The sequence below is a fragment of the Nesoenas mayeri genome, assembly GCF_963082525.1.
Source record: "Nesoenas mayeri genome assembly, chromosome: 17".
Taxonomy (NCBI): domain Eukaryota; kingdom Metazoa; phylum Chordata; class Aves; order Columbiformes; family Columbidae; genus Nesoenas; species Nesoenas mayeri.
The window spans coordinates 13,228,124-13,254,366 of NC_137565.1; positions in this window are offsets into that span (position 1 = coordinate 13,228,124).

Genomic DNA, 26,243 nt, shown 5'->3' on the forward strand with positions numbered 1-26,243 from the left:
AAGGCAGCTGGAGTCTTATTTGACCCTCTTGAGTGTGCCCAGTATCTGGCCATTTAGTGGCAATTGTTGAAGCCTCAAAGTTCACGGTGTGAAGCCTCTGCTTTCCATCTCCTCCTGCACAGGGCGAACATCTCAGTCTGCTCAGAAAGTACAGGAATCGAGAGCGGTAGAAAAGTTATTTGATCCACAAACAAGAGTTAAGAACATAAAGAGTCGATTGGGCCAGCTGGACTTGGCCTTAACATCTCCACCTGCCACGAGCAGTGAATATCCAGAGAAAGGAAGGGACAGCTAACTGGTATTTTACAATATCTATGATACAAATTCAGGTTTTTGAATGTTATTTGAACTGTTCCATGTGTAATTTTTAATACAGCTTTTCTGATATGGGCAAGTGAGGTAAAGAAGTTCTTGCATGCCAGGAATGACTGCAGGAAGGGGGTGAAATGAAATACTGAGCTGGCTGTTAGAAATACTGAGACACCTGCAATTTATTAAAAAGCAAATAATAGCTCCTTGGACTTTGGTCTAACAACCTTTTGGAGCCTTTTTGGAGCAATTTACTTTTCATGAGGTTTGCACTGTGCTGCTGTATCATTGTTCTCATGTAGGTATTTTTAGGAATTTTATTAAATAATAATTATAAAATAACCATATCAGGATTCCTGTAGACATTGTTAGCTAACTAATTTTGAGCTAATTGCCTTACAAAGTTGCTAAGTTTCTAGCAGAAGTCCACTTAGAGAAATACAGCTTGGTTTTGACGCGATGCCTTGGGTACAATGGTTTATAACAATATAGGAATGAGTAGAAAGCTGCAGTGAAAAGATGATTTACAGCCTTGTTCCTGATGTATGACAGAACAAGACAGTGGTAGAGGAAGGACTAAAACCCAAAGCAGCCATTTCATGGTGAGAGTGTGATTTATGTTATGCAGAGGGATGGCTTCTAGGACGCAGGCTGGGAACGTTCACTCTCAAAAACCACTCTGGTTTAAAACCCTTGAGCTTGAGAAGAGGCTCTATCCCAAAGAGGTGCACCAGCTTCAATGTGTATCAGGACAAGAGCCATCCTGCAATCTGCCCCAAGGAGGATTAGCCTTGAAAGACCATTCCAGGTGAGCCACAGCTCTGCTGCCTTCATCCCAGCATGGACATCCCAGGGCAACCTTGATGTGAACAGGAGACAAAATGCACAAGCCCATGGGACTGCAAGCTTCAGTGGTTCCTTTGCCTTCAAGGCAATTTGTAACTGTTAGCTAAAGAAAGAAGCATTTCTCCTTTTTTCATAACCTCCAGAAACATCCTCCTCACCCCAAACACTCCAAACTGGGAAGTTTTGCCGTCTGGGGAAATTCTGAACATGTCATAGAATCATTTCAGTTGGAAGAGACTCTCAAGATTACCGAGTCCAAGCATAACCTAAATCTAGCACTAACCCATGTCCCTAAGAACCTTGTCTAAACGCCTTTTAAACCCCTCCAGGGATGGTGACTCCACCACTGTTCCAAAAATGTCTAAAGCATTGCCTGGAAGACTTCCTCTGTGTTTCACTGGACCACTTCCAAGGTCAGCCAGGCCTTCTTGTGAAACAAAACTTAATAAAAAAAATTTGCTAAAACCCCCAGAGCATGGAGCGCACTGAGAGGTCTCCAGTGACTGAGTAGCAGGGTCTTAGCTCTCTCGTGTCACATATAGCTTGGCCCTCTAAATATATTCCATACTGTTCTCTGCAGCAAACCACAGCACCAAGGTCAGCAGAGCCTTGGAGTGAAGGGAACCCATCAGGAGCCAGTCCCCTAGCTCCTGACAGCTTTGTCTTTTCTGTCACTTTCCTGACTCCTCAAAGGAAGGCTCAATGATTCTATTCCACCTATTAGCAGGCATTTAATAAGTATTAGTAATAACTCGATGGTATAAATTTAAATAATAATTATTATAATTCTTAATGCAGCCATTAATCAATTCATTATTATTGAGATAATAATTACTCAAAGATTTATAACTCCAGTTAATGCTTTTTAATTAATTTAATTTGGTGAGGTGAGGAAGTGAAATAAAAACACATAGCATTATTGGCATTTCTGAGTAATTGGGACTTTTCTGCTTTTGTTTTAGCATGTATGTGGTTTTTTTTTCCCCACACTGTTGGGCATATCCCAGACTTGCAAATGTAGGTAGGCTCATAGCCCCCTTGAGAGGCAAGGGCACTGCTGCTGTCCCTGGCTTATTCTGGGATACCACAGCCCGGTTTTTGAGACGAGCATCCTTTTTTAGCTCACTGGAGAGAACTGTTACCCTAAACTGCCAGTCCCCTGCATGGGATACTCGTACCTTAAACTGGGGATAGGAGGGACAGTGCCCTGGGTGGGAATGACCCTGATCTGCCTAATAAGAGACCCTGAAATGGAAGATTTTCTTGAATGTCCTCCGCGGTTTAGACACTGTGTTCAGACTGGTAGGAAGAGTGGGATTCATGGCCTGAAAGCCTTGCTGAGCACCAACCAAGGACCTTCTATCAAGCACTAAAGTGGGATCAGAGCTTTTATATAAACTGACATTAATGCCCATGGAACAGTGCTGTGAATGGGATGAGTATTTAGTCTCAGGACGGTAAAGATCTAGCTCTGATTCCTGCTCTGCCGTGGAAGAGTCATTCCCTATGACCAAGAAGAGACTCCAAAATCTTTGTTGTTGGTTGGGTTGTTCCTTTCTGTGGAGACTGTGCTTTTTGTGAAACCCAGGAACTGGTAGTCTGTTGCTCAGCCTCATCCACTGGGAGTAACTGGTTGAGGGGTCCCAGTGGCAGTCTAGCTGCCTTTGACCTTTCATTGGGACTGAGCTTACTTACAGTGTTCAGGTACCTAAACTTTTAGATGTGACCCCTTGTAATTATGTCAACGTTATTAAGGACACATCCCCTACAGCCCCTGTGCTGTATTCATCCAGCTACCAACATCTCAAAGCCTCATGCCCAAGTTTGACATATTCCTTCTGGAGCTAAGTTCTCCATCTTTTAGCACCCAAGGTAGGAGAGATTAATTGTACGTATAATAATGGCCATCTCCAGGCAGGACAGTGAAGCATTGATAACACTCTTTCATAGGCAAAGGGAGAAGAGGAGCTGTGCTTGGAGAGCTCATTTTGTACAAGTTGGGAAAAGCCTTTTGATGTCAGCAATGTTAGAGATGTGGGAGCTGAGGCTCAGCACACCGGGGTGTGTTACAAGACACTGACCGAAGAGGCATTGCAGATGATGGAGTGGGGATGGGGATCACAGCAGAGGACAGCCAGAAGGATGTGTTACCAAGGCCTTGGAGATTATTGGTGTGGTGGGTTGACCATGACCAGCAGCTAAGCCTCCATCGTTGACCAACCCTCTCTGGAATTTCTCTTGTTCAGGTCAAATACGTTTTCATTATGGCATCTATACTCTTCCTCCTGAGCATTTAATCTTTAGGGATTACTTCAAAGAGTCTCTCTATTTCTTTGCGGATGAATGGAGCCTTTCTGAGTAGGCCCCCAGGTTGGAAACCATTTCAATTAATTTTCGTTCTCTCCTTTATGCATAATCCTCCTAGTCTCCTCAAGAAGCATCACCATTCCCTCCTGCATAAAATGTAGCAAATGTCATGTTTTTATTTTCGAATTGACATTTACCTGGGATTTCAAAATGAATTAAGATTCAATACAAGTTTCATTTTGACAGGGGTATATTTTGTACTGGATTTGCAAGTTACAAGAGGTAATTCTCCTTCCTTCAAGAGGCTTCACCCCTGGAAGGAGTCTTCCAGTTTCTGAGAATGGATCCTAACAGGCTTTTCATTTTGTTCGTCCAGACAAAGTTATTTAATAGAGTAACACAGCAACATAGAATATCTGTTTTGAAAAACAAAAATCTGCCTGTCTGGGATTACAAATTTCAATGAGTTTGGGGTTATTCTGGAGTTAAATTGAGTTGTTTTCTACAAATGGCACAATTTTCCATCTGCTTGTGTTTGGGGGTCTAATGACAGCAGGTAAAGTACAAGAGAAAAGCTTTGTTCTTCCTCTATGACCTTGTAGGTTATTCCCAGCTTCACCTCTCCCCAGTTAAAGCCATCACCAAAAGAACTCATGCAAATAAAAATCAGGGATGTTCTTATGGATTTCCCACTGTTTTATTTCAGAAAATACTCCCAAGACATGAGCTGCAAGGATCTCTGAGGAATGGGTCTCCAACAAAGAGGATATAGGACTGGAAATAAATGAATGGTACCAGAATTCCTCACGCTCCCCATGGTGCAGATGCAGTTTCCCTTGGGACTCCTAAGACAGCCTGAAGAAGCTCTCTTGCTTGGTGAGCAGGTGTAGCAGAGTGCCACGATGAGAACACCGGGGCATCCAATGCACAAGTGTTGCATTGCTGTTAGGAAAAGAGAAGTCAGTTCCTGACTCTCTAGCATTGTTGTTATCTTTCTGTATCTCACTTGTCTCACGGGAACACAGACTCCTTTGCAAGGATTTTACCTTTATGCTAAATTAGAATTCAAACAAAATGTGTTTATCCATAAAGGGGTGATTCCCTCTCCAGGAACTGTTGTTTGAAGACGTGTTGCCATCAGAGGAGTGCATTCTGGCATACATCCATGGGGCAAGCATACAGCTTCAGGGGATGGAGGGTGCTTCCAGCCTTTCCGCTGTGTATTTACGATCCTCCCTTTCACTTCGTGGCTTCTCTTTGTCTTTTCTCACTCCTCTGGTATCTCACGACTGCTTCCAGTGGTGTTTACTGGGCATGGAGATGCCGCTCAGCCTGTCCCAGCTGTGTAGTGGTGTAACATCTTACATCTTCTTTTGTCTCTGTAATTTTGGGTCACGTAACCCTTCTGGGACTCTCAAGTTATTTAAATAGCCTCTGTGCTGAGGAGAAGAACCATCATTTTCTTACTTCTTTTGAACTAACTTCGTCATTTAGTATTTGCACAGAGTAGCTCTGGGGTTGAGTTTCAAAGGAAAATCTTTGAGTATTTTGCTGTTCACTTCAGTTGCGCTTACCCTGTTCCATGGTAATCGCACAGAGACTGACTTTTAATTAGTTCCAAAGCTGTGTGATATCTTTGGGAGCAGTCAATACAGCTATTTGCCTTCCTTTATTTGTGGAAAATATGTGAAAAATATGCAGAATAGACTGCACAGTTCTCCAGAAGTGAGGGGAAGAAATAGTCCCATTCTATGTAGCGGCAAGTTTTCTGCAAGTTTGTTTTTGCAAGAAAAAAAAGAAGGAAAAAAGGAAACAAAAAGAAAAGACTAGGAAAAAAGACACATTTATTATACTATAATGAGGGAAAACTGAGCTCACATACCAATGGGGGAGTTGACAATAATATATGGCTTTAATTAGCAATCAGGATTTGAGGAACAGCTTATTATGCTAATAGTTTCAAAGCTTCCCCGTAAAAAAAGTGCCTATGGAGAGATTTGCTAATGACAAGGAGATCTCCATTTTGTAATATAATAATGTAATTCTCTAGACAATAATTACACATTTCCTTGCCTGTTTGTTATGAAACTCTGGACTTCAGATTCTGTGCTATGTACTCCCAGGGGACCAAGAGAAAAAGATAATGACCTACAATTCTATTCCAAAAGAGAGAGAAGTGAGTTATTTTTATTGTCCTAAAGGAAATTTGCCATGCCACAGATTTGAATGGACAGAGAACCAAAGTTTGATTATGAGCTCAATTACTTTGAAACGAAGCAGGACCCAGCTGCTGAAGTCACATCTGGACACACTGAAGCTGGAGCAAGTTCATGGTCAGAGCTGTCATTTCGAGGCTGAGCAGGGGCTGGTGAGGAGGACATGCCAACGAGGGGCTGGTTAATTAAACTCATCGCTGCGGGACTCAGTGCCTTGAGCAAGTAGCCCACAAAATGGATTTGGTGATTAAGCACTTCTAGGGACACCTGCTTTATCCTGGCTGGAGTCAGGTGTGCTCCTAAGGTAAGAGGAGCAGAGGAAGCTCTTCCCACCCAAGGCACTGGGGGTTGATGGGGAGAGGATGGAGGCATGAGTCTGCTGGTGCTCTCATAGAAGGGTGAAAAACACCCTCCAGCTCCCTTTGTAACTGTTCTTTACCAGAGGATAATCAGGAGAGACGTGTTAAGTCCTTTGCATTCAACCCAAGCCCCTGCAAACAGCTGAGGAGCTAAGTGGCCAAGCTGCCAATCACCTGCACACAGCAGTTAATTAACTGCAGGCTTTTCTCACTCTGGTGCGTCCCCTCCACAAACATTAAGCTAAACTTGGAGTGACCCAGAAACGATAGGCAAAAGATCTCAGACTTTCTGTTTTGGCAGATGTCTTCTAACTGTGTGCCTGAGGGTACCTGCTGTCAGACCCTGTCACAGGCAAATTGGAGGCATGAGGACCTGCCTGCCTGCACGTGTACGTCACACTCTCAGGTCTCTGTTCTCATCAGGACCTTCTTCCAGGGATTTCAAGGGAGCTAGATCCCTCCTCAGAGAGCAGAAAAAAATCACAAAGCTCCATCTTGTCCCCATTGCAGTTCACTGCATCTCTTTTTTCCATCACTGTACAGAGGTCCAAGGCAGGGTGGACCTTTATGACCACGAGCAGACGCCACCCAGGCAACCCTTCATTGACTTTTCAAACACTTCGTGTTCTAAGTGAGTAGGCTGTTTCCAGAGACACAAAATTATATGTTTGTGTGTTTAAAGGTGCCACATCCCTAATTGAAGTATTCCAGTTTTCTGTGGCAGGATTGTTACAAAAAGGATACGGGCAAAAATCATGGCTGATCCCTTCACTGAATTTATCAGACATTTTTGACTCACTCTGCTCAGGCCAGACATGTATTGAGGGACTGCCATGCTGGAAGTGACAGTCCCCAAATCTGCCTTGTCTCTGGGTAGAGTTCTGCCCTACAGTTTACAGAACTTGAGTGATGACCTACTGCTACTCATGTCTACCAGATCCCAGCCACAACACTTCAGTCAAGGTGGGAGGACTATACTTTGCAGCTGTAAAAGTACAACAAGGTGCAGAGGACCATGGTGCATTTCGATTTTGCAGGCTTGGGTGTTTTTGGTGCTTTTTTGGTGCATTGACTTGTTCTCCTTGGGTTATCTCACAACCCTGCAGCTGACGTGAGCTGGTACACAGAGACCTGGGGCTTTGGCGCTTTCTGCACTGGACTGTTGTGTTATTCTGGTCCAAACACTTCGCCTGAAACTACTGAGCCCCAGCTCTGCTCTCTGGAAAATAAAGATAATTCTATGAGTAAATTACTTTTTACTGTGAAAGGTCACCCAGAAATATTGCCCTTATGTCCATGGCTTTCACTTGGGCTTAACCACAGATGGGCTCTGGGCAACTCCCAGCACCCAGCTGATGTGTGCTGATCTGTTTGCTACCTGGCACGGTAGCCAAAATCTCAGCCTCCTGGGCATGTGGCATGTGGGGCCATGCTGTCTGCTCTCATGTCCCTCTCCCAAAGAGGGAAAAAACTTTCCTGTCTTCCAACTGGATAAGGAAACATCCCAGGAACAGCACAAAAATTATTTGAATCACCTGCGATGTTTCATGAAACAGGGAGGGAAACTATTATCAAACCTTCCCCCCAGAGTCTCAAAATCAGGAGGCTGAAGGCAGAATCTCCGATTCTCAAGATTAGTATGTGGAGAGGAACAACAAATAAAGTAGGTAAACAAAAAATCTCCCCCAAACCAGAAACATCCCCCACCCTAATACCATGAGACTGTCAGAGGAACGCTCACACACCAGCCCTCTCGGTGCCGAACTGGAGGACCTGTACCTGGCACTCACTTTTGCTCTTTTGCAAATGTGCATGTCATGTGTGATGTTGTGCTGCTATAAAGTCCAGCTCAGTGCCCCATTCCTGCAACAGTGGCTCTGAACAAATACTTTCACAGGAGAGAAAGAAATGCTTTCAGGACTGGAAGTTGAAGCTAATTTTCATCATCTTGTGCAGTTTGGGCAGCAGCATAATGATGAAATCTTGAAGGTTTTCAGGTTCCTTCAATCTGGGTGATTTAATCTTGCTCTTCCTCCCCAGATAATATAGAGAAAGTTCCCAGAAACTGCACTAAATTATGCGATAATGTTACTTGGGAGACCACAAGAGTGCACTGTTTCAGGATAACAAAACAAACCTCTCAAACCAAAGATCACGTCCCTACAAGCAAAATATGTCTGGTAGTCCACTATAAGAAAAGGGGACAGGTAGTGGGAGAGTTCAAAGATGAAAATAATGCCCTTTCAAAGAGTGCAGCACAGAAAGATGAAATGAAAGGCCAAAGTCCACAAAAGTTAACATTTCAGCCAGAAAATTAGGCAATAAAATTCTTTATATTTTTCTTGTCTGCACATATCTTACCATCAAATATCTGCAGGGTATCTGGTGACTATGCGGTGGAGTAAGCAAGCATATTAAATAGCGAAAGTATTTTATTTTGAAATACAGTCTCACTGGTGGATGACAGAGAGAGCTGGAGTGACAAGAGACAAGAACTCTCCAGAGCACGTGTGCTCACAGAATATGGCTTTACAAGAGGTACTAGAAGACAAGACCCATCGCATCCTGCTCCCTGCAGAAACCCTGGGAATACTCCAAGATGACATGTTGCAACAAACATTCGAGCTTGTCTACATGATTCATACAGTAATCTACACATTTCTTGAATATTTCTGAAAAAAATCACAATGCTGAAATATTGGTGCTGAAAACCAGTTTGTCAGCTACTTGTGATGGAATAATATTTTGTTCTTGAGAAGAAAGAAGCATCCCTTCTAGCTTCTCAAGGGCCATCTTGCATGGACCCCAAATCCTGGTCAAAGGTGTTATATGAGTGTGAGCTCTGAAGTTTTGGTTCATTTCTCATTAATGAAATAATATAATTAGTGGAGCATATAAATGAGACTGATGAGTCCTTTAAAAGACAACTGAGAAAGGAGCTGGTGCCCATGTCCTTTGTGTGAGTGGGGAAGAGGGTGAGTGGCCTGAGATGGTTTAGGTGCTGGGCAAGCCTGAAGTCTTAACAGTGCAGATGAGTGACTTTACATAGCGTATAGCCCACACTAGGGTAGGATAAGAAAAAGTCTTTTTATTTGGAACTTTAGCTCAATAAATTCCACATTAGGTCCTTCCTGTTCCACTTTTCCCTCAAAAGCATTTTTCAGTTCAAGTGCATTTGATAACTCATAAACAACAAATATGTACAGTAATTCAGGGAGTATCACACAGGTACATAGGCATGATTTCATAGAGTAAGTTAGAATTATATGGATATATAGAATGATATATCTTGAGTATGAGCCTTACAGTTTTCTGTAGTAAAAAATATGAAATAAGATACAAATAGTGAACAGGATTTTTTTTCACTCCCTGTCACCCTTTGCATTCAAGTGGGGAAGAAGCTGGCCCTGGGGAATCTACCCAATCTAAGATGCCTATGTGAGCTCAGTTTCCCCACACCACGATCACATCTCTGCTGGATGAGAGTTCCTTTATTCCTCCGGGATCACAGATTTCTCCACTCTGTTTCCGTAACACCATTCCCTCAACACTCAGGAGATGGCATCAGCACGTAACAACTTTCTTTGATCTTTTTCTTATCGGAGCCTTTTTATATTTTCTCCATTTCAGAAGTTGTATTGCTGTACTAATGCACCCTATTCATTTCAATTATGCAATTAATTTTAATATTCCAGGTTATACAGCATGTTTAAGTATGCTCAGTGTTCTCATCCTCCGTGTGCTAGGAAACTGATTTAATTCTTCAGTGTTAAAAAAATTTAGAGAAAACAGTAAAATCCTGTATTTTCTCTAAATGAAGTAGGTTTCATACATATATTATTTTTATATCTAATATTTTTTCAGCTAACATTCTTGAAGACAGGCAACAGACCAAGGGACACAGAAATTAAAGAACAAGACAGGTGACCCAGATGTAGAAAAATGTAAACCTGAGTAGTAGGATTAATAAATACACTGGTTTTGGTCCTTGGAGTCTTGAAGTTAAGTAGGAAATATGTTCTATTGAGATTTTCAGGTTTTGGTAGGAGTTTATTTTACCTAGGGTGAGTAATCTCTTTCAATCTCATTGCTGGGGAAGTTCGCTAACACTCGTCTTTGGTCCTTATGTCTAATCCAATCCGCTCAGCAAAAAGGGATGTTTCTGTGTTTGTCAGCCTCTGACATTTCCATCGCAGCGGGGAGAAATGACAGCAGATTGCAAAGAGATGCTGAAGGATCTCATGATCCTCAGTGACTGAGTCAGAAAACGGCAGGTAAAATGCAACGTCAATAATCGCAAAGCAAGGCACAATAATTTACAAAGGTGTGCTCTGAGCTGTTACCGCTCAGGAAAGAGATCTTGGAGCGACTCTGGGGAGTCCTCCGTGAACGCGAGCTCAGAGTTCATTCCTGTCCCAGAGTCTTTAGGTGGTGCAAAGATGAAGTGACACAGAAGACATGAAACATTCTCATGCAGCCCTATAATCCACCATCTGCCTGCACCTCAGGTATATATGCAGCTCTGATCCTGATGCCAGAAAGGCAGGAACAGATCTGAAAAGATGCAGAGAAAGGCAATAAGAGTGACTGAGACTCAGACAGGCTCCACATTAGACAAAGTAGGCTGGAACAGAGATACGTGAGCACCTATTAAATGTATATAAATGCAGGAATGGCATGGGAATAGGAATTACAACACCCATACAATATCTCTCGCAAGCTGAAAATGGACAGCTAGTACACAGGATGATGAGAGAAGACACAATAGAGACTAAATGTTTGGGGTTTTTTTGTTTCATTCAAAGTATGGCTAAATTGCAAAACTCTCTGCCATGATGTATTTGGTGGTGGAAAGTATCAGTGAATGCAATTTGTGGTTAAAGAAGTTCTTGGAGGAAGTCCAGGAAGAGTTTCTAAGTACAAAGATGCACCAAAAACCCTCAGCCAGGTGGGGTCTAAGCTGTGGTCACCGGGACATACATCAGTTAAAGGAATAAACTTGCCTTTTTTCACACTCTGTTCTCAAGTGTATTTTCATGGACACGTTCAGAGACAGGTAATGGGTAGATGGACTTCTGGGCTGATACAGTATGTTGACTTGTCTACCAAGTCTCCACACCCTGTGGCATAAGTGAGCCAAGATCCCAGATGGAGGAGATGACTTGGGTGCATTGGCCGTGAGCATGACTGAAGAGCTGCCCAGTCCCGCTGCTGTGTGCCACCACCTACTTTCTGGAGGCACCTTCATTGCTGCAGAAAGCCCAACACATTTCAGCTAGCCAGAGCTCCTTCCACCATGCAGCATATATCACAGTATAAAAAAGATATTAAAGCTACTGGAGAGTGACCAGAAGAGGGCTACAAAGTTGGTGAAGGGTTTGGAGAGGAAGCTGTATGGGGAGCGGCTAAAGTCACTTGGTTTGTTCACCTTGGAGAAGAGGAGACTGAGAGGAGACCTCATCATGGTCTACAGCTTCCTCACAGGGGGAGGAAAAGGGGCAGGCACTGAACTCTTCTCTTTAGTGACCACTGACAGAAGCTGAGGGAATGGCAGAAGATGTGCCAGGGGAGGTTCAAGTTTGACATTAGGAAAAGGTTCTTCACCCAGAGGTGCTGGACAGTGAACAGGCTCCCCAGGGAGGTGTCACGGCCCCAGCCTGACAGTGTTCAAGGAGAGACTGGACAACATCCTCAGTCACACGGTATGACCTGTGGGATGTCCTGTGCAGGGACAGGAGTTGGACTCGATGATCCCTGTGGGTCCTTCCAACCCAGGACATTCTGTGATTCTATGATTCTATGCCATTCACTCATGTCTGTCCCCAGTTCACACACATCCCCTGCTCTGCTGGAGATACTCACTGTGGAAGCCCCTGAGATACACCTCTGCCGCCTTTTGTCACGGACCACCAGTCTTTCAGGCCAGTATTGGTTTTGATTCCTGCAGGATATTGCAATGGAAAGTTTTCATTTTTCATTTTTAAACTTCTGCCTTCTAGATTGAAGAGAATGTAACACGGTTTATAATATAATATATTGTAATTGAATATACAATTTAAGAATCAAAATTACACTACATTGTGCCTAAATTAAATGCTTTCATTGGTTGCTTGTAATTTTCCCCTCAAGAATTATCCATGAAGAATATATAAATGTTTGGTTTCTCATTCCTATTGGGACTATATTTCAAAATCTCTAAAAATCTTTGTGCTAAAACCCAATTTCTCTTTTATACTACTCTGGTTAGCAGAGCCCTATTAAACCCACATGTGGCAGAGCTTTGTCCTTGGCAGGGAAAAGGATCAGATATTGCCTGAAGCTCACTAGGGATTTAATTCTTGTTATTAATTTTATATAGAAGCTGTCCAGATACTACAAAGAAAGGGCAAGAGCATGAACCCCGCAAATGGATCATCAGCAAAAAATTTATTAGCAGTAACATATGTTCTAAAGGGAGAACTGTGTCTGATTCGTCTGGCTTTTGATTCCACACGGTATTTCGTTTAGTCTTTGACACAAGAAAAAGAAAAGAAAAATAACCAAGATGTGGATCACCCATGACTCACTGTGTGTGGTGCCATTAGCAAGACATTATCGTTGTTTTAGAAGTATGAGATTTTTTTTTCTCAGATAATTTTTTTCCCAATGACAGTTGGGTTTGTAGCCTGCAACAATGAGCCAGCCCAACTTCAATGAGTGTGGTCACATACGATTCACCTAATGAGGGGGTCTTCTCCCACTGGGGGTCCTCACAGCTGTCTAACAGGGTGCATGCAAGAAGTAGGTGTATCAAATTAAAAGCAAAAATTTAATATAGGATTAAAAGCAAGAAAACATGTAAAAATGCCCATGGGGACAGGGTCTTGCAATGAAGCCATATTCCTCTGTATTGTTTGTTGAGGGTTTTTTTTTTGAGAAGTTTGGTGGTATCCAGGCTTCTGCCCAGGCTTTGCACCCATTTGGCCTCAGAGAAGCACAGCTGCGAGTGCATCAAAACCTTGTCTTTGGCATTGCCATGTGTGACTCATTAATTTCTCTGTAAGTGAGAACTAAGGTCTGGTGAGGATGTGAGGTGCCCCCTCAGCACACTGCTGAGCTCTGGGATCTGCTGCCTGTGCTCAGAACAACTTAAACCAAACCAAGACACAGGACTAGCGGCTGGAGTCTGTGAACGTTGTCTTCATGTTCAGCTCTAGTGCAAAGACACCTTGTGCATCAGCCCTAAGGTGGAAGTACACCAGCATCAACAGCTGAACCTGCTTTGGGAGGCAAAACACTCACAGATGAATAGGATTTTCCAAGCGAGTTGTGTCCCACATTGCCAAAAGCTGCCCCTCCCTTCCTGTCTGCTTTCCTGGTCCCCTCATGTTCTTACCAACCCGATGATGTAAAGAGGGATCTCTGAGCATTGCCCAGACTCTCGAGGGTTCAGGGCACTGTGTTGTGCATGGGACACACCTGGGGGCATCACCCCCAACTGGGTACCACGTGTGTTGGTGGCATGGACAGGCCAAGTCATGGAGTATGGTGACTGTGTCCTCACACAGAGCCAGTTCCCTGGTCCAGACCCCCACCAGACGGCACACTGGTTACTCCATAGTTATGGAGTAGCTATGGAGCAGCTATGGAAGATGAGGTGTAGTGATCTTCTGGCCCACCTGCAGCTCCAGAGGAGAGTCAATCTGCTCCATGTGCATAGGCAAGCCACCAACACTGGTGAAACAACATCATACGTCTTCCCCAGCAGTTCTGCCTGCAGCGTTGGTCAACATTCAAGCACAAACATTTTTGAAAATTGAGCCAGATTGTTTTAATGACTGAGGGTTTCTTTTGAGAGTGGGGTTTTTTATTATTATTTTTTCTCCTTTTTTTTTTTTCTTTCCCCCTTTGTTACAGTAGCAACAGTTACCAGTAAATTTATGTGAATGATTTGTGGTTTTCAATATAATTAAACTATACATGTATTCTTACAGAAGCATTGTGAAACAAATTAAGCCATGATTGCTCTTCCAATTCACACTTAATGATTCATTAGTTATTATCAAAACAAGTGTGGTGAGTAAAGGGCTACACTCCTGGAGTAAATCGATTTTGATGGCTTTAATTTGGTTTTTGCATGCACATGGAAGTTGCTCAATGGAGAGACTTGTAAGTAGGTGTCACGGTGATGTGCCAATGGATGCCCCAAATCTTGTACCTTTTCTTGCACCTGTGCAAAGTGAATGAAAAATAATACTGTTCTCAGGTGGTTTTGCATCTTACAGAAATGACAGTTTTTTTGTGGGAAGATGGAGAATTGGGTCTGAGGATCATTAAAGCAAGGAGATGCAATGCATAATGAATTATTCAAACCTACAGAGACTGGCATAAATATGTATTTTGGGAATGTGATCTTTTTGCCGGGCCTGGATTTACAGGGAGATCTGACTTGCTGTGTTTGCTGGTGGGGATGTGGGGTCACGGCAGCTGCCCACCTTCAGATCAGGGCTGTGTCCAGAACAGCTTTGATCCTTTAGTTGAGTCATTTCTGCATTTCACTGGCACCTGAGCTCATCAGTGGTGGTGAAAGACTCACTGTCCAAATCTTGAGCATGTCCAGATTTCCACAGCAGTTGGTCTACAAAGTCCTATGGGGTTGGGCAGACCAGTACAACCCTTTGGTGGACTAAACTCAACTTGTGATAAGAGCTCACCTCCTCTTCCTCCATGGAGTGTCTCCTCCTTTTACTAAGAACTTTAAATTTCTGACAGCCATCCCTCTCCCAAAATTTGCCTTTTCTCCTATTTGAAAGTGAAGTCTTTTCCCCAACATCAACCTTGACTTCAGCTCACCGAATCCAAATGCAACACCAGCTGTACCATGCCCAAGCGCAGCTGCCTTCACTGGACACCACGATGCCTGCATGCACACTTGTTAATGCAATTGCAAGAGCTGCAAAATGTGCATGTGTGTATGTGCATGATCTGCTTTTCCCTTTGTGCAAAGGGGCCTTCCACCTGTCTAGGAAGCAGCTGCAGTTGCATGGAGGCAGGTCCTTAGAAGTGCAGAATTAGAACATGTGATTAATAATCCCTTGCCAGAGTGATGCCCTTTCACAAATAAAAAGTAGCCCAGAGCATGTTTCTGCTTTCTTGCAACTTTTAATCTTCCACATATGCCACTGGGAACGTTTCTATGGTTACCTCCCAGAATATCAGTTTGCCAGCATTGGGTCATTTCCATCTTGGAACCTAAATACAAGATAGTTTTTTTAGCTGTGCTGAACTTTAGTACTGAATCTTACACTCCTGAAGAGCTGGAGGTGCAAAGCTTAGATGTGAATGTGTCACTATTTTTGTAGTGCCTGTCACAACTGTGGTAGTGATGCAGAACAGAGTCTCTGCAAGAGAAAGACAAAATATCAAGGGTTTCATGTCCTGAAATTGTGTTATCATGTGGCAGCTCACAAAGATACTGTAGACATGACTACACCAAAAAAGACTCATGATCATTTAATTAGGTTATCTCCAATTGCAGGCTCTGGAATGGCTGTCAGGGAGGTGAGCAGAAGTACAAGCTTCAGTACTGAATGCAGTAAGACTGATTATTTGCAGCCAATAACTATGTGTGCTCTACAAGGGGTATATGATTTGCAAACGTGACAGTGGATCAAATGTGTATCCCTTCTCAGTGTCCTTTGATGATATGGAGAGGTGGGAATTTTGATGCTGCCTGGACAGCTGTATTTCTGCATTCAGCAGCTAATCATAAGAATACATTTCCTAAGCCAAAAACTTTTCCTGACCTGAGTTTGAATGCATGTGCAGCACTGAAATATACCCCCTTAAGTGCAGTTTCTATTACCAAATTGTATTAGAAATATGCTGTGAATATGAGAAAGACTATGAAACCTCATTGTCAGCTCTAAGCAGAACAATCACTTCTTTTTCTTTTCAAACCAGGGAGGTCATGTTGCTGACAGTCACAAAAATGAGCTTTTTCGAGTCAGCAGTTTTGCCTGATCTGTCAAAAATGTCACAACTTGCTTGTAAATACTCCAAAAGCTAGAAGTATTTGTTTCAAAAGCCAATTATGGTGGCTGACTGACAACAATGTACTTATTATAGCACCTAAAACACTTGGCCACTTAAAAGCAACAAAGTGAATGGTTAGGGACATCTTAAATCTTGCAGTGCCCACATAACAAACAAAAATATTCTTATTAAGCATGACATTTTATCACAGTGCAAGGACCCTCATTCTGATCCAAACGAAATATTTTTGTTCCACCAGCAAATTCAAAATGCAAACACAACACAAAGTCATTTTACAATAGGGACATAAAAATTATAGATGCGTAGTTTCATGACAGATCCACATAGCAGGGGCAGTATTTCTGGTTCCAGCGCAAAACAAAATAAAAACCAAAGACTGAGGCACAGAACACATTTCTGAATATGGCTGGAGAAAATTCTTCAGGACTTCACAACTAACACTGAAGCTCAGTCTTTTAAAATGCCTTCAGCAAAAAGCAAATAAAGATTTAATGCATGCCTCGAGGACTTCCTGGGTGTAAGGCTGGATAATCATGTTGCTAAAGGCATAAATTCTTGCTTTACCTAGGTATTCACAAGTGACCTAGGACCCTGCTAGAAAACCCAAAGGATTAAAAAGGGAGATCTGCAGGGAAGATCCCAGAAGAGGAGTTACCAAGCCTGATACCATATTCCCAAAGGAAAAGAGCTCAAGTGTTGGGCTGATAATTTAAAGACAGCTACAAGCTTTACCTAAATCCCGTTCCAGAAGTGAGGTGAAGGCTGGAGCATCCTGTATGCACTGATGGAGGCTGCACATGCAGTCCAGGAGCAAACTGAACTGCAGAAAGTCTCTTCACAACCACTGCATGGACATGTTGAAGTGCATCACACACTGGTGTCAGTTCTGCGGGTTAAATACAGACACCTTTCAAGTGCAGAGGAAGGGGGGTTGTTCTTAATAACAAAGTAAAAAATGGAATAACAAGGAGATGTAGGAAGGCTGTGAAACCTCACAGAGTCACAGGAGGTGCTTGGTGTGGGCAAGCCTCGCCAGGCACAGGTGCTGCCCGTTTTCTGCTGCTGCACCTGTGTGAACTGCAGGTGGGTCAGAATCACAGAATCCCAGAATGTCAGGGGTTGAAGGGCCCTGGAAAGCTCATCCAGTGCAATCCCCCCATGGAGCAGGAACACCCAGATGAGGTTACACAGGAAGGTGTCCAGGCGGGTTGGAATGTCTGCACAGAAGGAGACTCCACAACCCCCCTGGGCAGCCTGGGCCAGGCTCTGACACCCTCACCCCAAACAAGTTTCTTCTCAAATTTAAGTGGAACCTTTTGTGTTCCAGTTTGAACCCATTACCCCTGGTCTTACCATTGATTGTCAATGGAGGGATCTGAAAGACATTTGGCTGTTGGCAAAAGGGACAAAAGCAAACAAATCAGCATGTTGTCAAGGTGTTTGGTTGGAGGGCAGCGAATAAAAAGGCAGGTTTGGGGTGCTTTGCTGTGGGAAGGGGAAGCATGGCCCTGCAGGATGATGGAGGAGCTGAGAAAGAGAAGGTCCTTTCTCACTCATTCATGGTGCTGCAGGTCACAGGTGGTGCCAATGTTTGGGGTGGGGGTGCATGCCTAGGGAGCCCGTGGTGCTCACAGGACGGATGTGATGCCTGGACAGCCCCACAGCTTCTGCTGTGCAAGCTGCAGACAAGGGGGCTGGATGAGGGCTGACTAGGCCTTGGGTCATGCCGGTGATGGTCAAAGCCCTGAATGTGAGCAAAAGCTTTCATGTCTGAACAGACCCACGCAGTGGGCTCGCTGAAACCTCAGCATCAACACTGAGACAACCACATCATACGGTCTAAGTACACTCCGAGCCAGTGAATTACACATCCAAGGCTGTAATTGCCTTGTTATCTAATTAGCAAAACCCAAATGATTTCTCTGTGTCAAAAGCAAATCCTTGCATGCATCCTCCTCCTCCTCCCATTCCCGTCACAGCAAGGCTCTGGCAGGGCTCGTGGGGTCCTGCCCGGAGCTGGCACAGGCGCGGGAGGACTCTGGGCACGCTTTGGTGTGCTCTCTGCCCTGCTCCCAGCCACAGCGAGGTTTTGGCTGGGCACATGGCAACCAGGCTGCAATTATGGAACTTGATGATGCTCTAAAATACTCCTTTTTGCATTTGGATCCAACACCATGTAGAGGTGAACCGCACGTTACTCGTCACACCCCAGACTACTTCCTGTAAAGAGATTTTAGACCTGTACAGTATGCCATGAACCATATGTTGACCTAAAGAAAATGGGAAGAGCAACAGTAGCTCCAAAGTGTCAGAAAATATTTAACAGTCCAACTTGTTTTCACAAGGACGAAAAGATGTGCCATATTCAGATATGAAGCCTCTTGTCATCAACAACTGTGACCACGTTAGAATGAACCAGCTCATTGCATGCTGAAGCAGCACTGTTGGTCAAGAAACCAGTTTCTGGCATAGCACTATTTGTAGTTACTTTTGCTTTCTCTGGGAGACTGCGAACAATAAGATGTAGACATTAACACCTCGTGAATACATTCAGCTTTCCATTTAGCTATAGCTTTATTCAGCATGACTGTAGATAAGGGTAGCAGCAAACAATCATTGGAGCTTAAACAACATTTTTAAATAAGTACCAAGGCCTCATATTTGTTCTGAAACTGTTCTATTTTCAGGGAATACAGTTTAATTTAATGGCACGATGCTGGGCAACTCGGCAGCACGCCTGGGTCAGGTACTCACTGCAGACCCTGTACAGGTCAGTGTGCAGGCCACCAAGGTAGGACTGAAAAGGTCTTTCTCCTAGGGTATCCTATTATTTTGCCCAGGGACAGCTGCTTTTTCTTAGAGAGGGTGCAGGTGATTCAAATGGTCTCTCCAAGCCATAGTGTTGGTACAACTCTTGTTTGTTCCTCAGTGGATTAACTTAAAACAGCGCTACATGCAGATGGCCAGTGTTTGCAGTGATCCCATGTGTGGGGAGCTGCTTAAGACTGCGTGTTGAGTGATGTAAGCAGGGGCTCAATGTTTGTTTTCTGGGAAAGGAAGAAGAGGCAATGTCTCCTTTTCCTCGTGGTGGAAGCGAGCAACACCTGGGGATGTGAAACCAAAATAAAATAAAGATCTCAACATGACACAATCTGTGATTCAAATGCATTGCACTCTGTCATGTGAGATGTTGTGGCAATCTGGGATGGGCGTAACATGCTCATCCCCTGCGCTGCTGAACCCCCTGCACCACAGCACAGGGCTGGCTCAGGGACAAGCAGTGGTGGTGGGTGGTGGCCACTGTCACCATCCAAGGAGGTACAGATGCTCCAGAGCCCTCTGCTCTGCAGACCCACCACCTGAGTCCTGTCCTGTGTGGGGGCTCCTGGTCAGCCTCTGCTCAGCCTTTCCTGCTTTCACCTCCACATAAATGCCCTGCTTGGACACAGCTGTTTTCTCTCTGGCATCATCAGACATGGTAGGAGCAAAACAAGTCTTTGCTGCTGTCCCAGGACTTGGTGCTAAGAGACACCCTACATGAAGGGTGTCCCTTGTCCAGATCCCCCTTTCCTTGAGCATCCACATTCTGTGTATTGCTGCAGCCTGACACGATGTGTTAAGCCACAGTGCTCCTCAGGTACAGCTTGTTTGGAAAGAAGATAACTGGGGAGACCTGTTGTCAAGGGGTCTCCATAGTGTAGGTGTTTTCACCAGTGCTCTCAGTCCCATAGGAACATATTTTTTTTCCTAAGGTAAAGACTTACTAATTGATCTTAAAAATCCAAACATCTTCCTGGGCATGTTTGTGCAGCCATAACCCTTTTTCACATGTACCAGCTTCATAAATATATTACCTAACAAAACCTGAATGATCCATAATGAGATATTTTTCTACAATTATTTCATGCAGCCTGAAAACTAGCTATGGTTGCATTTATGTTCTTGTTAGATGTGTATTCCCTTTCCAGCATAGCTGGGAAAGGAACCGTTTGTCTGAACTACAGGGTAGGAAGTCAGATAGGGCTGTCCGCAGCCATCAGGCACACAAACATTGCTCTCTCTCAGGAGTCAAGGGAGATTTAAGGCAATTCTCCATTTTTGATGCTGCCAGACAATACTGGGAAGGCTTTTTTTTTTTTTTTTCCCTAATCTGTGAAACAGTGAGAAACCATTATGTGGTGCAGAAAGGCAAGGAGGACACAGGCACCAGGTCTGCCTGTGCTGGCAGAGAGAATCTGCATTGACACCGGGAAGGGACGACTCGGAAGTGTCTCTGTCAGGGTGAGGAGCGCAGCCAAAGGTTCATCCCAAGCATTTGTACCAAACGGTGGCTTTGAGATTGGGTTTCCACAAGATTTTCACTCTCATTAGTGCTTGATTTGCGTTTTTGTGTTACATGTATCTTAACTGTTAAACTGGAAGAAAAAAAGAATCTTCTGTAGATCAATTTAATAAGACACGGGCATAAATGGCATTACAAGATAATTCCTTAATATGTGAAAATTAAATCTGGTAGAGAATTTATGCAACTGAATCACTTATTTATTTAGATGTTCAAAGCACCTATCCATAACGGTGAGTAAATTAAAAATACACCGACAGGGATAATCCACAGATCAAGCCAGTATTAATCTCTCAGACTCTTGCTGGAGAGAGACTGTCTGAAAGATTTTTTTCCTTTCTCAAGTATTCTGGCTCAGTTTGATCCCCATTTTGTGTCAGGTAAACGTTTGGTATTTCTATTAAGACCCTGTTATTAAACCACAATTAGTCTGTTGTAAAACTCAGCCCTTGGAACTGCACAATGAGGTTTGGTTTCCTCCTCTGCCTGTGCTGTGCAGCGATGTCTCCAGGGAGCAAAAGCAAATGAACAGTTTTTAAACAGAAAGGTTTCCCTCTTTCCTCGGCATTTCAATAGGTGCTTGGGGGTGAAGGAAAGAGCTTCAGGCTCTGTGCAAGACTCCATATCTATAGGAACCAAGCCCTTTTGCTTATTTTCTATAAAATTAAGATGAATTAAATATGATTGATTCTACATTGTTTTTTTAAGTTATTATTCCCACACTGATGCCAATTCATTATCTCAGCTAGGTAGGCAAGCAGCCTGTTCCAGAGAATGAGGAAGAGAAAGGCCCAATGAAGAGGTTTTAAATGCTACCTGTAGGCAAATTGAAAATTTCCCCTCAAAGTGCTAATCTTTTCTTTATTGCTTTAATGGCAGTATACTTGTTGTTCACCGCCAATACTAGTACACTTATTTAGAAACCAAGCATATAAAAACCCTGAAGTACTTCTGGTAAAAAAAGCAACCGATCAACAAAAAAAAACCACAACAAAAAAAGCCTACAAAACAACAAAAAACCGACAAACCACAACCAACCTAAATATTTTATTCATTCTGAATTGTTTCCACGGTGTTGCAGAGAGCCTGTAATTAAGGTGTTGCTGCTCACGGCTGCAGGGTTTGCTGCCCCCACGTTTCCTGCAGCACAGGGCCCTGAATTCAAAACTCCTTTGAAAAAGAAAAACAGTCTGGAGAGATTTGCTGCTCGTCTAACAGGAGTCACCAACAGATACAGAACACTTTTTGCAGAATAAACAGTTAGCAGCCATGGAAGAGTCAGGGGAGCCAAGGTCCCATTAATGACTAATGTGATCACAGCAAAATTCAGGTTAGAGGGGTTCTCGGGAGGTCTCTGGACCAACCTCCTGCTCTGAGCAGGATCAGCTTGAGGCCAGACAAGGTTGCTCAGGGCTTTTATTCAATCTGGTCCTGAAAGCTCCAAGCTTGGAGACTGCACAATCTCCTGGACCTTTGCCCCACATGGGGACACCTACATGTTGATGTCTTAATGTGGAGCCAAAATCCCTTCTCAGTTCCATGCTGTTGAGTGTTAGATTGCGGGGTGACAATAAAACCCTGGCAGATGTATTGTTAACCTCCTCTCCCCCCTTCCCACTCAGGACGGGCGATCGGGAGGGAAAGAAGGACAGAGAGAAGAGAGTTGGAAAAAATTAAAGATGTTTTACTAATGCTACTAATAAGAATAGAGAAAATAATACAAAATATACAAAACCAATCTTGAAAGTCTCAGCAACTGCAGAACCGGTACCCAAAGTCCTGGACTGGACTCTGCAGCCAACTGGAGCTGGATTCAGTCTCTCACTAGGCCTCAGTTCGCAGGGACGACTCGCAAGGTCCTCTCCTAACGTCGACCATAAGCAGAAGGGAAAAGGCAAAAAGGGCAAAAGGGAAAAAAAAGGGATGAGATCCTCGTAATCTCCCAGTTTTATATGAAGTATTCACGTGAATGGAATGTTATACACAGTTGGTCAGTTTCTTGGTCACCGATTTCTCGTTGCCCCTCTCGCGAGATGTCCATCCATGCTTGTCAAGAAGTTTGCATTCCATTGCTAGGTTCACCAAAACATGTGTCTGGTTCTCCAGGAAAATGCAGTTAATATGAAGGCTTTAGCTGACAGGCAAAATTCACTGAAAGAGAAACTTGTTTTTAACAAAACCAGGACACATGCATAGGCTGTTGCTGGGGCTTTTCCCTCTGTATTGTACCAGTGAGGTCTATATATATATATATATCCTTGGCTGTAGTCAGGTCCTGCTTGAAAGCTTTGCTCTTAAAGCCTCCACAAAGACCTAAAATAATCACTCTCTGTATAAATGGCTCTTAATTAAATTACTTAATATAACTGACTTAATTAAGAGCACAGACTAGATGAGATTATTGCTCTCGTGCTACTGAAACTTTGGGCATCAGCAGTGTCGGCTCTTCTTTTTATCAGCTTTTTTCCCTACATCCTCTTTCACTGTCAGGGGAGAGAAACTGAAACCCCAGAGGATAAATCGCCTCTCTGGTCTTTGTCTGGGGCCCTGGTGCACTGCACCAAACCATCTATGTTGTTTTCCTGTTGAGAGCACAGAAGTATTGCTGATGCTCAGCCTGAAACACTTCTACTCTTCTTCTCCACTCCAGCTTTGGGCAAACTACAACCTCCCATCACCCATCTCGCAGAAAGCAACTCTGGTCAGTTTGTCATGATGTATCTGTCAACACAGATCATCCAGGTGCTTCAGGGGCACATCAGGAGCTGAAGCTCTCACTGAGGTTTGTGGGCAGCATCTCTTGGTCAGGAGAAAAGTGCCTGAGTTGCACCATCACAGAACATCCAGTTGACTGTCACGCAGGAGCTTCCACAAGCTGCTGGTACCACCATGGGGCATGAACAAGACTCACCCTGTGCCTGCCCAACCACTGTAGCATTGGCCTCAGTGTCTTAGAGGAGCCACCATCCCTGGTGAGGCAGTTACCTCTCCCAGATGGGGAACAGCATTTCCTGTGGCTCTCATGATAAGGTGATGTTGGGTTGGGACATTAATCTCTTCTCTGCCACCTGCCTTGGTGGCCATTGAAAGCTTGGGTGCATTATCTTCCTAGGCTGAAGCTGGTCTCTGGAGCACCACACGCTGCCTCATAGGTGCAGGATGTACCCAGGACCTCACATGGCCTGATGGCATTTTCCACATGTTTATGGGCTGGGAGGGATCCTGAAAACAGTTTCTGCTATAGAGACAAGGCCAGGTCTTCACACAGGACCCTTATCATCTTCTGACCTCTGCCACGAACCCCGGACCCCTACAATCTCGGAGCTGGAGCCCATCTTCCAGCTCTCCTGGCCATCAGGACCTATTCCTGGATATTCAGACAGTTTGACTTTGTGCCTTCCTAGAGGCAGATTTAAGCCTCCTAATACATTTTTCCCCAAGGAGAACAAAATGATTTAGAACCCAAGGGATCAAAACTTGTGAACACTTCAGCACCTTTGTCTCCCCTGGATGATGGAGCCATTATAAAACTCAGCTCCTCATAAATCATCCTGACAAAACAGGACAAGTTTTGGTTTAATTGCAGTTGTTAATTAATTTTATCACCGCAGAAACTGCAGCCTGATGGGAAAAGGGAAATCATGTTTAATGAATGGCTTCCATCTCTCAGCACCTGGTGGACAGTTTAGAAGGGTAAGGCATTCACACTCCTGTCCTTGGCCAGGACTGCCTGCCATGCTGCCCAGTTCCTGTTCTCTGAAAGCTCCTCCGAGCTGGGCAAGCTCAGGCTGCCAAATGATCCCCCTTCCCCTGCCCTCCTTGCTCTGAGTCTCTGCAACGGCTGCAGAAGGCAAGTAGTGACCAAACCTGTCAATAACGCTGTTTGGCAAAGCGGCCGTGCAGTAGGATCAAAGCTGCAAAACTCTTGTGAAGAACCCTTGGAGGTCCTGCTGTAAAGGAAAAGTGAGATGGGTCCAAGCTCTGCTTCTATGTGGGCAATAAAACTGAACAGTTGGTGCTGCACATGGGAGGCTGCATCCTCACGGTGGGTGAAGGTACCATCCTTCCTTTGAGAGCAGAGAAAAGTTTTGGTTCCCAAGATAACTGGCAGGAACATGTCCCCTGCACTCAGGGAGCTGGTGTAGGGGAACTAGAGCTCCTACAGGAACGACCGTCTCCATCACAGGCTGCTTCTGTGCCATGCAGATGTGAGACCAAAGCATGGGGAGGCCAATTTGGTCATTCTTGTTGTCCTCCACAGTCCAGTTGGCTTCCTGACCTCTTTACTAACTGAAGCAATGGAGTCCCACCAGCCTAGTCCTTGGTTTTCATCTTCACTGTGGCGGTGCAAGGTTTACCAGCCACCATTTCTTTTCCTCACGACGTCTCATTAGTTCTGTGACTCTCTGCTCCTCCTCCTGGCTCTAATAAACCCCTCCTTGCAACATCCTCTGTTTCCCATTAATCCTCGTTTACTAGAAATGTACATATTTATTGCATTTTATCTTGTTTAATCTATCAGGTCTTACAGTCCCTATTCATTATTGTTGCTTCCCTCGTAACTCCCACCCATTTATCTTTCTCTCTCATTACATCTGCTTGAGTACAATTTGATTACCTCCTGGCAGTTCCTATGCCAGTCCAGTGCTCTGTGCTGTGACTCGATTCTGCAGAGCAGCTGGTCTCTCAAAACCATCATTATCTGAGCTATGGTGGAGATGGGGAGAGATTCCCCCCATAGACCTTGTGTCCTTTCTTCCCTGCTTAGTGGAGAGATGGGGTTAACATTTAATGAGTTCTTTGTCTTTGGGAGCCTAAAAAATTCCCAGGTGTTTTGTTCCACAAGTCCATGCACTCAACAGGCACACAGCCAGCCTGTCACCCTGAGGTCCATCTAGCCTGGTATCCTGACAGCAACCTCCAGCAAGTCTTTAGAGAAAGTTTTAAGAAAAGACCAGATGTAGAAAGCAAATTTCCAAAATAAACCTTCTGGCTTCTGCAGTTCTGCCCATACCTCCCCCTGCTAACAAACACCAGGAACTTGGCTGCATGTTCCTTCAGGTGGCTCTGGGCTCTGGTCAGTGGTTGCTGTAATTTTGAAGTGACACCTCTCTTCCAGGTTTCAGGAGCCCCAACGTGCTGCCACAGAGTTGCTGTCAGAGCAGAATGAATGTGACCCCGCTGGATCATCAGTTCTTCGCAGGAGCTCTGGGAGGAACATTTCTGCTGTGTGGCTGCCCAAGGCCAACCAGGGTTTGTACCTGAGCCATGTGGACAAGCTGGTCTTTCCTTTTGGATAGCCATCTCTCTGTCTTGCCAAAGACAGAGTGTTTTGGAGTGGGGACATTACTTTTCTGGGGAAAAAAATGCATCATGAAGCACCTGAGACTCAGGGAAAATTGTGGCCTTCTTTCTAAGCACCAGATGGCCCCCAGCAGTAAGATGGCTCAGAAATATATCTGCAAGGACTGACTCAGGCTTTGAAACTGATTCCAGCACCTCAGCTGCGGCCCCTTTTCCATCTTTCTCTGTAGCACAGAGCAAGGACATCCACGGTGGCAGCTTGACACACTGATGTGACCAAGGCCACAGCAAATGCCAGGCAGTGATTCAGGAGCCAGCCTGAAGGCGTTTGCCTTCCCATGTGATTTGTTCAGGGTCGTTGGCCATTTTCTGAGCTTTAGCTAGGTTACAGTGTAATATTCCTAAAAGATACAAAGCAATTCAACCATTTAATTAGCTGATTTATTAGATGGAAGGCTTTTGCAATGCAGACTGATATCAGGTAATAGCTCCAGGGGCAAAGAAAACACAACTGAGAACATCTGC